Here is a 23,258-nt window from a genome sequence, read left to right on the forward strand (position 1 = left end):
ATTTTGATTAAGAACTGTTTAATGCTGAAATGTTTCAACTCAGAATGTCATTTTTAAAAAATATTCCCCAACCAAGAAATTGATCGTAATGGACACTGTGTAAATTTGCTTGTTTGCAACCTGAACAATGAAATACCAAACATTTTATGATTCTTTCATAAACTAACACAAAGGATCTTTATACAGTAAAAAGCTTTTTGACTTCCACTATTCTGATATTATGTTGAGAAGCTTTCTTTTTCTGGGGAATGTGTGAGTATGTCTGTGCTGTATGAAAATCAAGATTTTTTTTGTAGAATATATGGATTGAAGTCATATTAATTACAGTAATCATGCCATCTTAAAAATTCATTCACACTTTCTTCCAAAACAAATGTTTGACGTATGATTTTATTTATAGAAGAGGAACCAGACAGTCATATCATTTGCAACATAGTCATTATTATGTGTTCAAGTCTAATCAGCAGATTGTTCAACCGCAAAACCAGAACGAAAACTATATCCCCATTTGACATCCACACACATCTCATTCCAGTCAGGGGGTTCACTGGAAAGCAATCGGGAGTGGGTACACTGGTTTATTTCCCCTTTCCTGTTCCAGGGGTAGAAGTCAGCTATAATGTTCCTGACTCTCTGCCATTATCCAGCTGAGATCAATTCACTCGGCACAGAGAAGCAAACTGACCCACACTCTAGCTTGTTATTTAAAAGCTCACTGAGATTTCAAAACAAGTCCAGCTTCCCCTTCCTTGTCATTTTTTTTAAAAATTATCGCAATTTTATATATAAATATAAAGAGCTTTCAAAAGAATAAAATATTCCAATACACTTCACATGAGCATTATAAAACAAAATCTGACACCAAACAGATAAGGAATGCTGAGCACACACCATTCAGAGTTGGCCAGTCATTCACAACTACTTAGTGTACATCCTAGAACTCCTTCCTCAACAGCAACATGGGTTTACTGACACAAGATGGACTGCAACTACTTAAGATAGGAGCTCACAACCCCACATTTCCAAAGGCAAATAAAGATGGGCGATAATGCTGGCCCAGCCAGAAACTCCCACATCATCTGAATGAATAGAAAATAAGATGTTAGGTTGGATGACCAAAGCTTGATCAAAGCATTAGGTTTTAAGGAAGATGACATGAGATAGAGAGGCACTGATATTTGGAGAGTGAATTCTTCCTATTTGTGGTTTCATATCAGCCATTTCAGTATGGTGGCTGAAGCAGAAACCTGATTGGAGTTCCATGAGAGATTGGCTTTAGTACATCATGTAAAATCTAAGAATGGCACCTGAAAATTATGATCTGCTCATTTTATTTCATGATATATAATCTACATAATCAGTCTTATCTGTTGCATTGCTTGACCTTTTTTCAGTAAATTCACTATGGGAGCAGTGAATAATCTTATCATCATGATCAGTCATCAATAATGGAGGAAACAAGATTTGGGCAAAATAAATTGTTTCTGAAAGAGCATGGGGTGAACATAACTTCAAGGAACATTCTAATATTTTGTATTTTTTAAAGAAACACTGTCATCATGAAAATTTCTTCCTATTGTCTCTGATTAGCTGCTATCAATGTAACACACATAGAAACACATCACTATGTAATTTGTGGCTGATGTCATCACCTCACAATTCTGCCTGTTTTCTTGCCTCCTCTAACACAATTAGATTCAGCAGCGTTTAATATCTCCATTACGACTGTGCAGCCTTGTTGCTATCTACGCATCTTCTGAAAAGGAATAAGGATACAGTAGCATAAATACTCTTATATGAGTAAATTATATTTCTATGGGATTTCTGATTGGTGTTTTCAGTAGCTGCAAAGAATACTGAATATGTGTGTATGCACAAATATACTTTAGCTGAAAACTATGTCTTTTTAAAAATTTAAGTTATGTAACTGAAAGATTGAAAGACCGCATTTTAAAGCCTAAGCAGAAAAATACTTTGTTACAGCCTTCGGGTCAAGTTACTTGAAAACTGTTTTCAGATTATATATCAAAAACTTAATACAGATTTTTTTGTTGAAACTGTGATGTAGTTACACTGTATCTCATGCAAACTTTTCAACTAAATCTATCTAACATATTTCTGGATATAGTCCACATCTCTAAAGTTTCAATTTATGTAAAATCCACCATATAATATTTCCTTGACTGGCTCAAGTGTGAATTTTAAGTAAGCAACAAAGAACAGTTACTGTAACTGCAAAGTATAGTTTCCTGTAATGTTACCATGCAGATAAAATATTCGCTAACGTACGCAAATTGTGACCAATAAAGTATCAAGCTAGCAAGGATTATGCAATTTCTTTTTAAAATATTTTCAGTTGCCATCTTGCTTTCTCAAAAACTCATATCGTTAGCAAACTATTATAAAATGCAGTTCACAGCTTTATGATAGTTACCAGTCAAATGTCACAGATTTACATGCTTAACAGATGTACATGAGTCATATTTAACCAGATAGATTCAGTAACCCCAGAATATAATACGGTAACGAACAGGAAATTTGTAAATTAATCATTATGTTTGGGCCCCAAAGCCTCGCCTTTACTCTGCAGCCTTAGATTTTTCCTCATTCTTACTTTTCATGACTTTTGTGTTCTATTTAGTTTTAGGAAAAATTATTCTTTCACAGGTATGCCTTCAATGCTTAGCAATGGGAGGAGTGATATATGCACATAAAAGATTGTTAGAGGGAGATAACAATGTTTGAAGTTTGATCTTTTGGGAGTTGTTGCAGCATATGATTGAGGTAATTAGTGTTTTCTTCCCAAAAACAGATCCATTCCATTAGGCCTTCTGAACTTGAAAAAGGATCTTTGGCCATTTAACCAAAAGAAAGGCAATTTCTTTCTTGCAAAGTAACAAAGAGAATAAATGTGCAATCAGTGAAAATTATTTAGTTTCAGGACTTCAAAAACATTGGAATTGTATGATGTTACAATAGCAAGCAATCTTACCACCAATCATACAAATTGTTCTATCTTGAAGCAAGCACATTTACTTCCATTTGCTGTGGACACACGCAGCTCATTGCTGATTCATCCAATATATGGGAGAATATATATCTCCAAAAAATTGTTTGCCTATGTCAACCATTGAGCATGTGAAGATCAGCAAGCATCTTATAAAAACAGTGACAAAAGCAGAATCTCATGAAGCAAAGAAAGGACAAGATTATTTAAACACAGTTTCTCAAGCTGTTATTAAGTGTAATCTGCCAAGGTTATTGTTCTTTAATTAGAACTTCATAACCACCACTTTATACCCACATGCCCATAAAATGTACATGTCAATTTCAGAAACACTTCTGAAAGCCACAGCATACTGAATCATTAAGCATAGAATCATTATAGCACAGGGGAAAAAAAGCCATTGAGTCTGTCATGTCCATCCTAGCTTTCTGCAACAGTAACCCACCTAGTACTGCTCTCGTGGCTATTTACCATGGCCCTACAAAACGTTTACTCCCAGATACTTATATAATAGTGTTTTTTTTAAAGACCTCAGCTGAATCTGCCTGCAACACACTCTTAGGCAGTGCAATCTATATCCTAACCACTTGCTGCTTAAAAATTACCTTCCTCATGTTGGTGTTGTTTCTATTGTTAATCACTTTATATTATTGCATGCTGGTTCCCAATCTTTTCACCAATGGAAACAGCTTCTCCCCATCTATTCTATTCAGGCTTCATTTGATCTGGGATACTTCCATTGAATCTCCTTTTAACTTTCTCTATGGCAACGAGTTCCAGTTTCTCCAAGCAAGTTCCTCATCCCTGGAATGATTCACATGAATCTTTTCTGCATCTTCTCTAATCCCCCAAAACCTTCCTGAAGTTTTGTCCCCAGAGGTCCGCAGTCTCCATTTAAGGCTGAAGAAGTGTTTTACAGAGGCTTATTGCAAATTATTGACTTTTGTACTCTATATGCATGAATTCCAGGATGCCAGGTGCCTCAATTAATTGCCTCTCAGCCTCATACGCATTCCCAGATCTATCTACTCCTGAACACTCTTTATAATTCTACTCATTGTTTTATGTTGTCCCTCCTCAATCTTCCTATCAAAATAAGTCACTACACACTTCACTGCATCAAAATTCACTTGCCACTTATCTACTCATTCCACCAAGCTATGTCCTTTTGAAATGGATCACTATGCTCCTCATAGTTCATAATGTTTGCTAGTTTTATATAATCTGCAAAAGTTAAAATTGTACCCTATACACACAAGCTGAGATCAATAATTTATCCACAAATGCAGAGATCCTAATACCAATTCTTCTGAAACCCAATGGTAAAACTTCCACCAGACCAAAAGCAAATTGTTTCTCATAACTCTGTTTCCCATCTACTCAATCATATTTTTATAAATGCTGCTGCTGTCCCTTTAACTGCATTAGTTCTTACTTTGTTCACAAGCGTGTTCTGTGACAGTTCATAAAATGCCTTTTGAAAGTCCATATGCACACATAAATTTCACTATGCTCATTCACTGAGCAGAACTAGGGTCTCATTGTTATTTACCTGTGTAGTCTCAGTTTGCCTCTGAATTCTGGCTAGATACTTTACTTCACCATGGTTTGCCACCAACAGTGAAAATCTTTATCAAGGAGAAACCATAAAAGAAGATAAATGGTCCTTTGCAGACATTATGATATATGAAGAAAAACATTGGCATACCTGAAATTCATTCTGAATCCTGATCAGTTGAATGATCCAAATGCCACAATTTTCACAACCAATCCAATTTTTAAAAGTAAATTCCACAGAGATCACATTACATTATATCCTATGCTTGTCTTCACATGAACTAACTGTTGCTCCCAAGAGTTAAATGATGAACTCTTCAAAATACGATCTCCAAACTCCTCCATCAGCTTTTGGGTCTACAAGTGCATGAGTAGAGAATATAAATCCACTGACATTTTGCTCTTTAGAAGTTGTAAAAATCCATATTAATTTTTCATCCTGGTATATTCCGGTGAACGCTTCCCTGAAACAGAAAAGATTATTGTTAACAGGTGAAAAATTGTATCATTTCTGCAACATTTTACTCTACTTAATTTTTACTCTGTGTAAAAATAGAACAATCTCAATAAAATAAACATCCCGTTTCCCTTGTAAAATAATTAATGACTAACTTTTTATGTTAACCAAGTATCACCATCCCCATTAGGAGAACAATATAAATCCAGAAAGTACAAATGTAATTAGAAAACAATATAATGTTAGGCATCTAGACTTCCAGAGTACTGGAAAGCCAAAGCTCAATTCAAAAGTTTGTTACTTAAGCTTAGTTATATAAATTTAGTTTATCATCTGGAAATGGATAAGAAACAGATATTGTAAACAGGGGATGTAAGGTCTGTTCCCAGTGAATGAACTGGGATGAGTCAAAAGAATGCAGTGTGAATGATTCAATGTTGATATGCTGGTAATAAGTCTGACAAAAGAGTAACCTTTAACTTCTGTTCAATTTCAACTCTTTTTATAATAGTTTCTGAAAAGAATTGGGAAAATTTTGTCAAGGTTAAGCAATATTTGCAAATATCCCTTTCAAAGAATTACTCAGCTACTTAGTTTGATTTTGAGAAATTACTGTTACTTGGCGATTGAGATGGAGCCCCTTCAGGAATAGTTCATATCTTTGCTAATGGCACAACTTTAAACTAATAAATCCTCGCTCTTATATGTGAGAATTCATATTTCATATATGATAGCTTCCCTGCACACTGGAATTCTTCAAGACACTCATTCCATTTATATCCCTGACCCACTCCAAGTCTCAACATTGTATTACATGATTTTAGTATACTCAGCAACTTAAGCTTCCACCAGTAGATAGAGAGCAATCCATTGAATTATGATCGAAAGCAATGTAACATGAGAAAGGACACAGAAAATGAACAAAGAACAGAGAAATATTAAAGAAATATCAGAAGCTTGCATTAATATGTGATCTCTGTTCAGCATCACTGTATCAAGATACACAAAGATAAATATACGTTTTACCTGAAAGTCCTCGTTAACAAAGGGATGGAATCATAACTCCCTTTGTCTCAAAATTTTTAAATAATCAGTTTACTTCTATTCACCAAGTTCAATGTAACCACATATACTATTCAACACATGGTTTCATCCATTGCTGTGTTGAAGAAATCAAATCTGGACCATGTTTCATTCCAAATTATTTCTCTATGTCAAATATTCAAATGTCACAATTTTTTATGAAGTGGCTGAATAAGCACTGTAAAAACTAAAAATATCCCACCGCCATGCCAAAATGTGACTGTAAAAGAGACACTAAAGTAAATCACCTAAAGTATAGTTTGAGATAAGTAATGAAACAGGGTGATCTGTGAAATTGTGTAATCTGTTTAGTTCTACTTGGAATGGTCTAAATATATCCTACCAATAAATCTTATTTATGTCCCTCTTTAGTAATAATATAAAAATTCAATCCATTCCTCAAATACATGTAGCTGTTTTTTTTTCAAATACAGCATGCAATTTACTATGTGCTAAAGAATTACTTTTATTGAACTTTTTGCTTTAGGGTTAGTTTTAAGAAATTTATTCTTTAAAAAATATTTCTGGGAACAAAATGTTAGACTTAAACAAAATTTTTTTTTTAGCTATTAAGTGCTTGAATTAAACTGACGACAGAAAAATCTATGAATTATTAACTGGAGACAGGCAGTACCAAACAATGGTCCTCTCTCACGAGGAGTCCTTGGGTAACAAAAGAATAGGGAGTGGCTGAACTCGCTGTTTCGAATCGGTGAAAGTAAAGAAGGTCCAAATTTTAGGCAGAAAATTAATGATAAATGACTTTATCCGATTCCAATTAACTCTCACTTGTACTTCCCTCGTTAAGAATACGTTGTGAAATTCTGATGTATCTGTCTCAAGTCAGTAGGGTGACCATGATCTATTGTTTTAACACCGGCACTGTCAACCAAACCCGAGATTTAAGGCACAGTTAGGACTTTGGATATATTTATAATTGCCATATAATTAAAAGCAAAATTAAATATCTCTGAACAGCCTGAGAAGAAATGAAAACCATAGATAACACCTGTACTGTGTCGAATGATTTAACGGTAGTGGGAAGCATCTTTAAAGTATTTTGTTAATTCAAGATTGCTGCTCAAAGTCTTGCCATACCTTTTCTTGTTAAGGTTGCGCCAGGCAAATTTTCGGCAGGTTCAAATTTCCATTTGTACTCTTAAGTGAAAAACGAAATATTCTTCCCATCCAAAGAACAAAGCTATTCAAGAAATTCTTCGTCCAAAAATAAAGAGCCATACACGGGGGACAAAGGAAAAGCAAGTGAGGAATAGACAAAGACTGAAGTGATAAGAGTTCAGAAGGAATAGTTCATCCTATAACCTGAAACAAAGAACTTACCCTGTCTGGATTTATGCTGGGCGATCTATACCCTTCAAATGTTCAACACTAGACACAAAAGGGATGCCTGAGTATTTTCTCCCCCTTAGTGATAGCTGTTACACAGGAGATTTCCTTACCTCCACTCGAGGTCGACCGCCAAGATGAACAGCATGGAATTAAACTCATTCTAGATATTAGCTTTTCCTTTAAAAAAAAACAATCTGAAATCGAGAAACTATATTTAGAAACGAATTTTCCTTGTTGCCAACCTGGCGACTGAACTGTTGCTCCAAGGAAAACGATGAAACTTTTGCAGCCTTGTGCTCCAAACCTGTGCAAACGTGTATTTTCGTCCGAAGCAGCAGACCTGCTGATAGTATAACTCTGAACCCAGAAGAAAGGGACAAGAAGCCCAGAATGTTGTGAGATTTAATTTACTCCGTGATGCACGACGCCTGGTTACTACTGTAAAAACACGCTGTCGATTTCAAGTGGTCGCAGTCAAGTAGTTGCTTTCGCAAGTTCAATTTGACTTGATTGCCAGCTTTTTCTTCTCTCCGCGCCCCCCCCCCCCCCCCACCCAACTGCTGTTTAAATTGCTCCGCGCAAACGATATTTTCGACCTAAAAAGATACAAAACTGTCAGATCTCCTTATTGCAGCGCCCAGCCAGGATCGGCAGCGGAAAAAGGCAATTTCATCTTGGTTTCATAACATGAATCCACTTCCACACCTTCCCCCCCAACATAAAATAAAATCACTTTAACACCTTGCTTTCTGTTGGAAGAGAATTACCATGCCTGGCCATGTTCGCTGTAGTCAGCGTGAGGAATAAGTGAGAGGTCTCTCTATTCTCAGACGAATGAAGAGCTTGTTTGAGTGTGATGAATCCAAAATGAGAACAAAGACATTCTCAGGCCCTTCCGAGCTCAGTATCAGTCGCTACAAAGGAGGCTGCAGTTTGCCACTCAAATCCTACCTGTTGCTCGCCTACTGTAAATATTTGAAAATCCAACGCGCCTAATATTTGCGCTTTTTAAAAAATTGTTTTTTAACGACCTGCCTGCAATCAAGACAAATAAAACTTATTTGTGGACTGCTTGACATTAAACGGATTATCGCCCTACAACAACGAGAGTAAGACAGGCCGTTCCATCAACTTTCGCGCTCTTCAGCGCGGTTTTTAAAATCATTTTATTTTTACACTGTCACGTAAAGCTGTCTCTTTAATAAAGGAACAAAAACTTACCCCAGAGGCATGGGAATGGTCATTACCTGCATCTCAATGCTGCCAGCCCACCGATAACCTCCAAAGTGCCGTGTGTCTGAGGGTTAATTCTCTCTGATCTCTTACAAGCCTGTCTGTCTAGAACAAAGGAAACTCCTCTCGCCCCTGCGTAAAAGGCTTTTGTGTTTAACTTTAGTGCTGACGCGCTCACGCACTCTTTCCTCACACAACCACTGTCAGATCCAACTTTTCAGCATCCTAGAGTATTGCCCACACCAACACACATACAGACCAGCAAAACGCGCATACTCCCCAGTAAAATCACACATCCCAATGCACATACACCCCAACACAATCACAGATTCTAACGCACATATACAATTCAACACATAGATTCCAACACACATGCACCCCAACACAACCACACATCTCAATACACATACGCCCCAACACAATCACGGATTCCACACACATACAACCCAACACATCCACACTTCCCAATATACTTACACCCCAACATAATCACAGAGTCTAACACATACACACCCCAACACAATCACAAACCCCAACACAAGCACCAGCAACATTGCGGTCCTCAACATGTGCACACACATCAACGTAAGCAGAGAGAAACCCGACGCACACACAGACCTCTACGCGAACACAGACCCAGCACACACCCAGACCTAAAACACATAACAACACTCGGGGGAGGGGGGGCGGTGGTGGGATAGTGGCAATGCTGCTGAATTTGTAATCCAGAACTCGGGTTAATATTTTGGGCATGTGAGTTTCAATCCCATCGTAACAAATGGTGGTAATTTAAACAGAAACGTCCAATGGCAACCATGTAACCAATAGTTGTAACGACCTACTCGGTTCGCCAATGTCCATTAGGGAAGGAATTCTGCTGTCCTTCACATCAATGTGGTTAACTCTTAAGTGTCCCATCGGCAATTAGGGATGGGCAATAAATGCTGGACTTACCAGTGACACCTAACAACAGCAACAAAAGAAACCCTCAAAGCACAGACTCCATTACACAAACACAGACCTGAATAAAACCCAAAACACAAACACACCAACGTACATCTGCCCGTACGTACACCTCACCTCAAATCTACACAATAGCTCGCTGGTACTCACTCGGAGGTAGAAAGAAGTGCAGATGCTGGAGTCGGAGATGACACAGTGTAGAGCTGGATGAACACAGCAGGCCAAGCAGCATCAGAGAAGCAGGAAAGTTGATGTTTCGGGTCTGGACCCTTCTTCAGAAAAGGGCTTTCTCTTTCTGAAGAGGGGTCCCGACCCGAAACATCAACTTTCCAGCTCCACTGATGCGGCCTGGCCTGCTGTGTCCACACCGTCTTATCGCTCGCTGGTACCTGTTGCGTTAGTGTCTGGACTGCTGCTTTTGGGTGATTTTGCGTTCATGTTAGCAGAAAATTTGGAAGCCTTGACAACAATTTGCTTTGTGCCCGCGCTTTTGGGGCGACGGTTTGGCCGCAGGTTTTGCTGCATTTAAAATCCGACTTAGTTGTGGGTGAGCGTTCAGTAGTTAGGAAATCACCCGGGGGCGGGGGGGGGGGGGGGGGGGGAGGCGGGGAGACACATTCTACAAAGGAAGACGTTTGGATGAGATGCTTGCAATCTGGGTTGGATGGGGTGGGAGACGTTAGGGGGGGAGGAGTTGGATGGTGATTGCAGCGAGGCACTTCAATGGGATGAAACTGATGGGAGGAAATAAGAAACATCAAACATCTACCGATACTGATATGAACAATTTTCGTGCGAAGGCAAAGTGACATCTCAACATCAGTCCCTGTCAGTCAGACATGAACAGGGGGTCCCAGTCAGTAGTACTCTGCTACTGACGACTAAGCAGATACAAAGAAATTAGCAGATTGCGGTATCTCGTCAGAGAGAAAACAGGCTGGACCATTGACTCAAACCCAATGAATGTCAGCGCGCACTTTTTGGGTAATCGCAGGATACAATATCAGCCTTTTAAAACCCCTCAGACAGAATTCCTTGGAAATTAAACCCAAAAACCGGCTGGACAGGCTCTCGTTTGCTTTTAGGATTTACGGCATCGTCGGGCTAACCGAGTCCTGACAGGTTTTGTTTGAAGAGAATGTAACAGAGATAGAGATGTTGAAGGTTTAGAGAACATTTCAGTCTGGGCTGATGGGAACAGGGCTATAACGTACCCTGCCTTGACAACCACAGAAGACATAGTTCCCAGTTTGTCAACACCTTTCCGTTCGGAATCGTTGGAATTTGCGCTGGACGGATGGAAGAATCATTTAACAGCGCTGGCAACCTCAGTAAATCAATCCGACATTTATAACAATTTGCATTTATGTCGCACCTTTGGTGCAGTAATTCACTTAAAGAATACAAGGCAGTCCACAGGACTGTGTATATTCCAAAGGAGCTAATTCAGATCAATTTAAGACGCCAGCAACTTAAAATTTATAAGGCGTCAACCTACTGAAGCAATAACAGAAGTCTACTTGTGTAAACAGCAATTAATGGTCAGGCCCAATGATCCATACAACCTAGTAATCAGATCTAAGCTCCACAGTCCTATCACATCCAGTAATGAATTGCAACGGACAATTAAACAACTTATTGGAGGAGGGTGCTCCACAAATATTCCCATCTTTAAAATAGCTCATCATATCAGTAGGAAAGATAGGCTGAAGCATTTGCGACAATCTTCAGCCAGCAGTGCTAAGCGGGTGATCCATCTCTGCCTCCAGCTAAGGCTCCTAGCACGACAAATGCCAATCTTCAACTAATTAATTCACTCCAGATAACATAAAGAAATGGTTGAAGTTACTGTCTACTAAAAAGGATATGGACCGTGAAAACATTTCAGCAATAGCACTGAAGACACCTACAGAATTAGCCTTGCCGTTAGCCAAGCTGTTCCAGTACAGTTACAACTCTGGCATCTACTTGGCAACATGGAAAATTGCCCAGGCATGTCTGTTCCATGAACAGCAGGGCCCATCCAATCCAACCAATTGCTACTTATTAGTGTACTCTTAATCATCAATAAAATTATGAAAGATGTTATCGACAGTGCTATTTAATGGCATTAACCCAAATATTGATGCTCAGTTTGGGTTCTGCCAGCACCACTCAGCTCATGACTTCATTACAGACTTGATCTGAACATGGACAAAACAGTTGAACTTAAAAGGGGCAGTGAAAGTAAGTGTCCTTAACACCAAGACAGTATTTGACTGAGTGTCACATCAAAGGAGCTCTAGCAAAATTAAAGTCAAAGGAAATCAAGGGAATACTTTCTTCCTCAACCAAGGATTCCCCAGCTCCGTTGTCAACAGGGCCCTCAACCAGGTTTGACCCATCTTCCACTGTTCTGCCCTCACCCCTTTTCTTACCTCCCGCAATAGCAATAGGGTTCCCCTTATCCATACCTATGATCCCACCAGCATCCACATCCAGAAGATCATCAGACTCCATTTCTGCCATGTCCAGCAAGATACCACCACCAGACACATATTCCCCTCCCCTACCTTGTCCACCATTCCCTCCAGGACACCCGAGTCCACACTTCCTTCACCCCCAACACTTCCCCACAGCCCTACAGCACCTCCGCCTGTAACTGGTGTAGGTGCAAAACCTGCGCATTTACCTCCTCCCTCCCCAGTATCCAAAGGCCCAAACATACCTTTCAGATGAAGCAACACTTTACTTTCACTTCCAAGAATCTAATCTACTGCATTTGCTGCTCACAATGTGGTCTCTTCTACATCGGGGAAATGAAGCATAGACTGATGACAACTTTGTGAAACATCTACCTTCTACTCAAAAAAAAGACCTTGAACTACCCGTTGCCTGCCACTTCAATGCACCACCCTGGCCAACATCTCTGTCTCTGGCTTGCTACAGTGTTTCAGTGAAGCCCAATGCAAGTTGGAGGAATAACACCTCATTTTCCATTTAGGGACCCTACAGCCCTCCAGACTCAATATTAAGTACAATAATTTTAGGGCCTAAACTCTCCCATGTCCCAGCCCCCCAGCCCACACACCAGCCCTTGTTACCAAATAGCCTGCCATTACACACCCCCTGTTGTTAGTCACTAACAGTCTCCATTAACAACTATTCACCCTCCCAGCCTGATCACTAGCAACTCCTTTCTGTCCAACAGCTGTTCTCTCTCTTCAGGCTCTATCCTATCGTTTACTCCCTACCCCACCCACCTCCCTATTTTCTGCATATAAACTGATGTTTTCCCAGCCACCATTGGTTCTGAGGAACAGTCACCGGACCCAAAATGTTACCTCTGTTTTCTCCTTCACAGATGCTGCCAGACCTGCTGAGCTTTTCCAGCAACTTTGTTTTTGTTCCTGATTTACAGCATCCACAGCTCTTTTGGTTTTTATTTTGAATACTTTCTGCTGTTGGAATCACAGCAAGCACAAAGGAAGATTTTTCTGGTTATTAAAGGTCAATCATTTCAACCTTAAAACATCACTGCAGAAGTTACTCAGGGTAGTATCGTAGGCAGACCCATCACCAATGACCTTTCCTCCATCATAATGTCAGAAGCAGAGATGTTCACTGATGATTACAAAGCAATGTGTACCACCTACAAGATGCAATGCAACAATTTACCAAGCCTTCTGAGAGATCATGTACCAAAACTGAATCCTCTACCACCTAGAAAAACCAGTGCAACAGGAACATGGATTTACCATGATTTGCAAGTCACACACCATCCTAACTTGGAACAATATCACTGTTCCTTCATTCTCATTAAATCAAAATCCTGGAATTCCCTATAACAGACTTGTAGATATATTTAAACCATATGGACTGTAGCTATTCAAGAAGGCAGCTCTCACCCATACCTGCTGAAGGGCTATCCTTCAATTAGGGATGACCTACAAAGACTAGCCTGACGAGTGATGCACACATCCCATGAGTGAATGAAAAGAACTCACAATCTGAAACTGAAGTAGACAGGCATTATAAGGCCTGGTGACCAAAATCTTTAGTTAACAGTCAGAGGGATGAACTGGAGTCTGATGGGTTTTAAGGAACATCCTAAAGATGGTGCGGGGAGACATTTGGGAAGGAAACTCAAGTACTTTAGGCACAGGCAGCTAAAGCACAAAGCCAAACAATGAAAATCTGAACATGGCACTTACAGAATATGGGAGAGATAACACCAGGAAGAAAGATAAAAATAAACATGAGAAATTTAAAATGATTATGATGAGAACAGGGGTGATGATGTGTGAATGGGATTTGGTATATGTTGAGTCATGAGCAGCAGCATTTTGGTTTGTGGGGAATGGTGGGCAGTCAGTCAACATAGCATTGAAATAGCTAAGTCCAGAAGTGACACTTACATAGATGAAGATTTCAGCAGGAAGTGATCTGCAGCAGAGATACGTGAAGACAATGTGATGTTCCTGGAACTAAACATTTGTTGGCAGTGGAGAAGTTATGGAGTTGGAAGCTCAATTCAGATTGAGTGCCAAGATTGCAAATGGTCTGGATCAGACACAGAGAGTATCCAGGAGGGGATAGATTCTGTGGCTACAGCAGAGAATGTTCCCATTATTTGACTGAAGCAATAGGAATGAATTGGGGTACACCTGGGTTGATAGCAAAAAAGATTGAGTTAAGTGATCTGGTAGTAACGATATTACAGTTGCTTACTTAATAACATCAGTTCTCAATTGGTTTACTGATTTGCAAATTCATATCTCAGGGGATTCTCATTCAGTTATTTAATCATGGATTGGAACTATACTCATAACAATTGTCAAAGGTCAATTACCTCTCCAAGTAACTGTTGTCAAGGTAGTAAAGTCCATAAATAAGCAGTTATTTACGACAACTTGCTTAAATCACTCATGAGCCATGATTGATAAAATCAATTTATTTTTAGCACTTCAGTAATAATGATTTGAGCTTCTTGTACAAGGTAATTGACCGTGAGAATCCCACTGCCATCACTATTTGTAGTCAGAACAATACACCCAACAGCAATCCTCCAATGCAACGGTAACTGTGATGTAACAGCACTATAAATCTCTGGTGCTACTAGCAATACCTGACAAGCCTGAAAGATGACCATAAATGATGAAGGAAGCATGGGTATAAATCAAGAGAACACAGGAATAAATTATTTGCCACGCAGCAGTATAAACACCAAACATAAATGTAAACAATCAACATAACCCAAGCATCAATAAGCAGAATAAGGAGATTAATGGCACCATATAAACACAAGCTGAAACACAAGTGTCATTAAGCATATAAACGGAGCACAAACATGCAAACAAGAATTTAAGTACCCATAAAACCAGAAATAAGCCACACAAATACCAAATTTTACATAAACATAAGTGCAAACAATTAAATAACACAGATCTGGCATCAATATTGTTTCCAGATGTTCATATTAAAATGTATGGATGTCCATGTTCATATTTGCACCAAAAGTAGCTCCAGTGTCAGTGAAAACTTGTATAAAAATGCCCTTTGGTCTCAATTCAAAGCATTATGAGTTCACTTTGAATATGTAATTCAGCACAGGCAATGTACCTATTGAAATGAAACAAGTTTGTGACAACTGAGAGCATTACCATCCCTGGAGCACAAGATTTTGGCCGAGAGTCAACATCATCTTGGCGTCACAAGAAAAAATTGCTGGAAACAACATCTTACAAATAGGCATTAATGTTGCTCCACCTGCTTGACCTTGTGGTTCTATCTGATATTGAAGATTTATTTAGAGCTGTTGAAAGAAGGGCCTATTCAGTCCACATGCCAATATTCCTCCATTGCTAGCTTGGAAAATAAGTACATTAAGGACTATAGAGTTGCCATTGCTAACACAATAGTAGCACATATTGGTGGGGTTGAACAGATTACTCCTTTGTGTTGAATTAATAATACAAAAAAAACCAAAAACAAATTGTTTCATTGATACTTATTGGATTGTATTTTCATCAAGTGGCAGCTTGTGTTTGCTTCCATAACCATGGTCACTGTGTTTGAATGTAATTCATTGTATATAAAACTATTTGAGATACTTCTAAGATGTATAAAATGCTATCATATTCAAACTTGTTATTTTCTCTTGTCCCACAGAGAACAATTGATAACTAGAATAACATATAATTTATCCTATGATTGCATTCAGCAACCCAACCCCGTCTCCCAACCCAAGCATATGCATGACTATATCTTCCTACTTCTGCTGACTTTGCATTCTTCCACTGTCCCTGAGCACCACAATCCACCTTGTTTCCTGATAGCAACACACATGGGGCATGATTCTACAGACACTAGAACTCTAACGTACCTCAGTAATTAGCCATGCAAGATGCGTGAGTTTAAACTTTGAATATCACCAGGTATGTGAAACCTAATCCATCAAACTGCCAGATTTCGAGCAGGGATTCTGGGCAGCAGCACTGGAGACCTTCCCACATTGCAGGGATGCTGAGACCAATTATACAATGTGCAGAACAGCAGTTCACTATGAATTGCATTTACATATAAGTCCTAAAACAAGCCTGAATCCTAATCCTTGATAGGCAAAATATTTTCATCTATCTCTTACATACTTCGCAGTTATTGAAACTGCCTTTAAGATTATATTTGAGTGTAACAATGCTGTGTAGCTGTGAGTTATTTCATTAGTTAAATCCTAACAGCACTTTAATTATTAAATCTTATGGTTTAAAAAACTGCTATTTTATACAGTACATTGTTATCAGGTTTTAATGAGGATATGTGATTCTTTTAAAGTTTAGTTTCCATTACAATGTTACTATTATTTGAAATAGTGATGTCCCTAATAGTCTTCCAACATGAGAGTATAGGGCTTTCCCCCAATGGATACAATGTAATCTGATTTAAAAGAAAACATGTTTTGCAGCTCTACAACTGCTGCAATTGTGTATCAACTCCCGTGGTACTTGGCGCATCACAAAGAAATTGGATCCACATCACTATATCTCATTATATATCAGAGCATTGTAATTAACTTCACTCTCACCCTCAGTGGATATCTACTCTCTTGGAGAATGTTGCGCAGAATTATGAGATTAGGTGTGATAAAAAATAAAATAATACATTCCTTTACATTCAGTAATTGTTGATTGGTCTCGCTGTGTAATAACTATTCATAGCTCTGGAGAAAGAACACTTGTATTTATCTTAACACATATCTGAAATTGTTTTTGTTTGCCCTGAATTACTTTGAAGTGCATTGAATGGTATAATAGAGATCAATACACACTGCATCTTTCGCACAAGAATATCCCCTAAACAGCAAAACATGAATGAACTTACTTAATGGTTTGGCTGCAGAGGTTAGGACATGGGTTGAACTCCCTTCTGTTTTCACAACAGAACATTTTTTTATCATGAGATTGTTAACATGCCACCTGAACCACACGCAACACAGAAATGGGCAGATAGGATTTTGGTTTATCATTTCATCTGAATGATCTAAAGGAAAAAAAAAATCCATAAATGCAGTGCTCTCTTATCTTCAAAACAGAATAGGAAGGAAAATAAAAACTGAAAGAACCACAGATGCTGGAAATCAGAAGCTTAAACAGGAATTGCTGAAAAAGCTCAGCAGGTTTGGTAGCATCTGTAGTGCATTTCTCCACTATGCTTCTAGAATGGGGAGCATGGCTTAGACCCTGGATAAGTTGTGAATCCACAACTTTCTAATTCAGAGGCATAAACCAGCTAAGCCAAACCATGAAGATACCACCTAGCTTAGTAGGTGCAAGTGTATTTCCCTACTCAACCATAGGGAATCAAAAGGATTTCCGATTTTACAATAGTGAGTACATAATAATGTCACATTGAACCCCACCAACCATAAAGGTCTTACGTTTTGTTTCTAATCTATTGTAAGCTACCTCAGTTGAGATACCATAGGTATCCAGAAAATGTGTCCAGAAAAGAAAGAACATTCCAAGATTATTCTTCTCAGTTGCATGGCATTAACAATTGCTAGATTGAGAGCAAGGCTGGATGTCAGATGAAAACCAATATGGACTCAGCTGTGATTCCCTTAATAGTCTTCCAACATGAGGATACAGGGCTTTCCCCTAATTGATAGGTACCCAAACATGAATCATCACGTTCAGAAAAGATTGGACCATGTATGACATCAGCTAGATGCCAACAAAAGTATTGTGTACAGTTCCTTGTGCCACACTGTTGGAAGGGTCATAGAATAGAATCCTCACAGTGCAGAAATAGGTCATTTGGCACATTAAGTCTGCACCAACCGAGAAGAGCATCCCACCCAGACCCAGCCCCCTACCCTATTACCATAACCCCGCATTTACAATGGCTAATCCACCTAGCCTGCACATTCCTGAGCACTATGGACAATTTAGATGGCCAATCCATCTAATGAGGATGTGAACACAATTCAGAGAATACAGAAGAGGTTCACAAGAATGGTGCCGGGCATGAGAAATTTAAGTTATAATGAAAGATTGGAAAGGTTGAGATTGTTTTCTTTGGAGAACAGAAAGCTGTGTTGAGTTTTGAAAAAAATTTTAAAAATGCTGAGGCATCTGAACAAAGTGGATAGGGAGAAACTGTTTCGATTGTAAACAGATGGAAAACCAAAGAGCACACAGTTTTAAAGTGTTTTGTTGCAGAAACACTTTTGTGTAGTTCGGGTATCAAATACACTGCCTGGCAGTGTGGTACAGACAACCTCAATTAAAGTATTTAAAACTGCATTGGATGATTATTTAAATAGAAACTGTGCAGGGTTATGGAATAGAGGCAGGAGTTTGGGTATAAGTTAAATGGTCAGACAGCCAATGCAGACACAATGAATCAAATAGCCTTCTTCTGCACCTTAACACTTCTGTAATTCTGTGAAAAATGTGAACAATGATTGAAGTTAAAGAACATTAAAAACCATGGAAAGGCAAAAGATGCTCAAACTGATCAAACCTGGTTCTTCCAGGTATTATCCCATGCAATGTATGTAAGCTGGTTCATTTCCTGTAAAGTATCAAGCAAAATTCCCGATTAACTTTCCAAACTTATGTTCTACATTCTTGATTAATGTTGCATTTCAAACCATGCCATCCATTATAAAACCTCTGAATTGTATAAGCTCCACATTATATCTTTAATAATTATCAAAATACATTGTTGGCATGAGGCTTGTGAATTTAGAGTCACTTTCAAAAAATCACAGTAAATGGTGGTTAACATTGTGGGAACTGCTTCATCTATGTTACAGGTCCTATTCTACAGTATCCATGATAACAAAGAAACAATTGCACTGATTAATAAAAGCACTTTAATAACTTCATAAGCGGTCCTCGGATACACTACTCAAAAAGGGGGCCCTTGATCATTTTCTCCTTGATTCTGTTATTTTAGTTGATCCTCCCAATTAAGCGTTATTGTTTCGTGAGTAACAGTCAAGTGAGAATTCCAGTTTCAAGGGTTAAGAAGAGACCTCATAGCAACTTGTGAGAACCTCACAGCACAGAATCTTCAAAGTGCTTAATGCATGTGGCCTATGATGAGAAATTTGGGAAAATCAGATGAGATGGTAATCTAATAAGAGTCAGCCCAATGTGTGTCCAAACTATAGAGACTGCTTAGTATCAGTGACAGTGACAGCACTGTGCAAGTGTCTTTCTAAATGTGATGCTTATCTTCAACTTTAGACTTTACCTGATGTCCAACAAAGGTCCATGTAAACCAGTGATGTTCAAAATATTGAATCCAATTTGCTTTATGTTTGTGAAAAGTAGCATTGCTAACTCCAGAGGAGCAGGTACACATGACAATTCAGTTGGTTCTCTAATCCTCCATCATGACCAAGTATAACAACAGGTACACCAAAAGACAAAGGAACTTGTCACCTCTTTGAGAGAAAATTGACTTCATGATACCACGCTTGCCAATTAAAACAAACTAGATACTGTATAAGAGGCTCTGCAATTTAAAATTGGAAAATCTGGGTCTATGATGTTCAACAGCCCGGTTGATAGCTACAGGCAAGTTTTGCGTATAGATAGGACCCAAGACCTTGCACTACACATTAGCATCCCTTGCGTTTATTTCCTGCTAAGCTTGAAGAGAATGGCTAATGCGATCCTAACTCAGCAATGTCCGAGACTTTTGAAATGCCAAATGATTTCCTCATGTGCTGCATGCGGCAGATGTAAAAATATGAATCAATATTCATGTTAATTTGTCATAATTTCACTTCACAAAGCATTGGAGAAGATCAGAATTCTTCTCTGCATGCATCAATTGATGCTCGATCGATTGTAAGGTTCAAAGCCAATTCAATAGATTTTTGTCATCAGCAATATGGGAGAAAGGCAAGTAAACATAATTAATTCAGATAGGTCATGATCTCGCTGGATGGTGCAACAGACTTGAGGACATACACCCTGTGATTTTCAAATGATTTTATATGGTTTCTAAAACTCAACTCTCACAGAATTCAAACAGTATAATTCAGCAAATACGATGCTTAAGCAGTTATTCCATATTGTTTAGGCTTTGCAATCCAAATTAACATGGTCTATAATTTCTATTAATCAAATCCTAAATGAACAAGCAACAAGCAGTTTATCAACGCTCCCCATGGTTGTATAGTACTGAGTAGCTGAAATCCACCAATTGATCCATCTGGACACAAACTAGTTGCTAACCTGCTTGAAAGCTTTTGTGTTTATGTCAATTTATGCACACATATATATTTAAATCAACCTGTTCAGAGATATTAGAAAACACATCTGGAGCAGTTGGGACTTGAGCCAGCATCCTGGCTCAGAAGTAGGAACGCTACAAGTGTGCCACAAGAGCGCTTTTGTGTCAATTTATATGCTTTGCTATGTACAAATGTGTAAATATTCTTCCCTGGGTGTGTGCACTTGCTTAGAAACAGTTCCAGGCCTATGTTGATGCATTCTCTGATACATGAGAAAATGTATTTTTTTTAAACAAACACCTGGATTATTTCCAATGTGCTGACTGAGAAAAAAGAGCACTTAAGGACCAGAAAATCAAATTCAAAGTGAAGGTCATGGTTTAGAGGACAGCTTGCTCCTAACTACTTCAGAGATTTGAACAATCTATGGCAAGCTCTTTAATGCACTGGAGAAATAACACCAGTGGTATCTTGGTAAAATCCTCCAAATCCAATGGCAAGAAAGGCAAACCAGCAGCAACAGCTTCTTTCAAGCCGACATGTCTACCAGTGAGGCAATAATTACTCAAGACCAACTCTACTAGGCAACACATGTCATTCACACGCCTGACACCAGACTCTCAAGGCAGCTATTCTACTCAGAACCACTTATCAAAGAAGCTTCAGATCAAGAAATTGCAGAATGATACCAGATATATGGGGGAATAGGTTAAATTACGATAACAGGAAGTATAATGTGGCTTTTATACCCATGATCACAGAAGAGATGACTCGATTGAAATATTTAAAATACTGCTACTGAGAGACTTACATTTGGTAAGTGTCCTGAGAGACATGTGAGGCTACTGGTGTCACTTGGCCAGCTGATGTTGGTAGAGGACACCCTAACAAAGCAAAGGGATGCAGCTCATGGATTTGAAATTGGAGAGAGTAGCAGAGCAAAGCAAAGTAGAGCTTCAACAGATGCACTCTTTTGACCAAAAGGCAATCAGACAAAGTGTTTCAAGGAGAAGAATGCGCCATCTACAACATTGCACCAAAGGGTCAACTGCCTGCTGATGACAGAGTGAAAATGCCAAAGGATGCAGCGACTGTCCGGCCATTTGCAACTTTTGTAGGTATCAATCCAGTGTGGCATTCCTTAACACTTAGGGCATGCTTCATAGACAGCAAGTGCCTGAATCCTCCATCCATGGAGGTTGGCATCAACAAAGCAATAGCCTCACCACATTCTCTTGGCACATCATATAAGTATAATACAGTTCATCATTTCAATATTGCAATTTGGTTCTCATTGGCACCTTATGTTACAATGCTGCTGACAGGGCACAGGGATAGGCATCTATATCACAGATTGGAACAGGACTATTTCAGTTTGCTTTCTTCATGCTCATTCACTTTGTGCTTACTTGCTTGAATATTTACCATATCTCTGTGTTGTCTTGCCTTTTATCCCAGCCAGAGAACCAAGCAACTTGTCATGTTTGCTAACAATGAACAGTCAAGAGGATAAGATGTTGCTGTACAACACTATGCTATGTCAATGTCACATCTCCAGCATGTGTCAGCATCTTACATGTAAAACACATGGAATGTGATACAATCAGTCAGGATCTGGTCTATCCTCAGTTAAAGAAGATAGTGAGGTGACTCAAATGAGTGAGTAGGAAGAGCAGAGGGCAAGAATGGTTTGTAATTTGGGGAATGGAGTTTGGGACAGCCATTGAGGAGAGATGCTGAATGCAGTATTGAGATTGGCAGGCCAGGGGCCTTGGTGGGACATGGGTGCACTAACAGAGTTAAAATAATATGAGGTAGCAGGAAGAAAATAATAGTACTTATTCTTGCAGAGTACAGAAGATTCTTAACCTGCTTGCAGCACTGCTGCATGTTCGTCCAGATCATGGACACTGCACTAAACAATGTTGTTACTTCAGAGAAGCCTGGCACAGTTTGGTTTAATGTACAGCTAGGGTTTAAATATGGCACTAGCAGCATGAACGCTTTAAGGCACAGCACATTTTTCCACAAGAGTGGATCTGGAATACTTACTTAATAACAAAAGCAATGTAGAATTGTGTGAGAAAAGTCACCAGGACAAACGACGAGAAACCCTCCATGAAACTCCCTGAAAATGATACTTAGTCATATTGGGAAAATTCAACGCCATGTTTTTATTAACACAAAATACAGCGCATTCACTCTCTCTTACTCTAAATTAAACTAGCCATCTGAACATTCAATTTCTTGAATATTATGTGTGAAGAGTCATCAGTTTTGCAAGGCTGCAATCTTTCCAGCACCAACCTTAAACATAGGAATGGATCTTCCCATATTTTGGCTCAGTAACATTTTCACTGAGTCCACTGAGGGGTTTCTCACACAAGGCCTAGTTAGTTTTTTTATGTGATCATCACAAACCCACTTCATTAACTACCTACCATTCCCCATGACACTTTCTCATTAAAACTGGAACTGAAGTACTTGCAAATTTCCTGTCACCAGTTCCATTTTTGACTCCCAGATGTACGCCATCAAGTGTTGCGTATCAAGAGTTATTCCTCACCATTAATTTAGTTAGAGAGCAGCCACAGGCCAACACCTCTCATGGCACAGCTGACACTTCATAGTACATGCAACTTCACATCCCTCCACTCTCAGCACTGTAAGCACCAGGCCATACATTTGGCCTCTTAAATGCAGCAGGAACACATGAGAGTTCTCAAAGATATAGGCATCATGGCAACTCCCAGGATACCACACACAAATCTCTAAGAAGCGTATCTGATGTTCACAGATCAATTATACATTGATTGGAATGGGTTTATCTGGATTAACTCAGCTCCGTTATGATATAACACTGTCAATGCAATGTG

At 38.9% G+C, this 23,258-nt stretch overlaps 1 long non-coding RNA gene across 5 annotated transcripts in view; it reads right to left on the reverse strand.

Annotated features, from left to right (window-relative positions):
- The window catches only part of LOC125461253 (uncharacterized), a 233,377-nt gene extending 224,140 nt beyond the window's left edge, over positions 1-9,237 (reverse strand). The window contains exons 1-2 of one of the 5 annotated variants that reach the window (XR_007249447.2): positions 8,676-9,237; positions 4,716-5,028 (exon numbers count right to left, since the gene is read on the reverse strand). This is a non-coding gene — a long non-coding RNA (uncharacterized LOC125461253). Of the gene's footprint in view, positions 1-4,715; positions 5,029-7,564; positions 7,680-8,195; positions 8,311-8,675 lie in introns of those variants that run through there. The other 4 variants (XR_007249446.2, XR_007249444.2, XR_007249451.2 and 1 more) reach the window with 4 other exon arrangements.
- Positions 9,238-23,258: the final 14,021 nt, after the last annotated feature.

The sequence above is a fragment of the Stegostoma tigrinum genome, chromosome 2 (assembly GCF_030684315.1).
Source record: "Stegostoma tigrinum isolate sSteTig4 chromosome 2, sSteTig4.hap1, whole genome shotgun sequence".
NCBI lineage: Eukaryota > Metazoa > Chordata > Chondrichthyes > Orectolobiformes > Stegostomatidae > Stegostoma > Stegostoma tigrinum.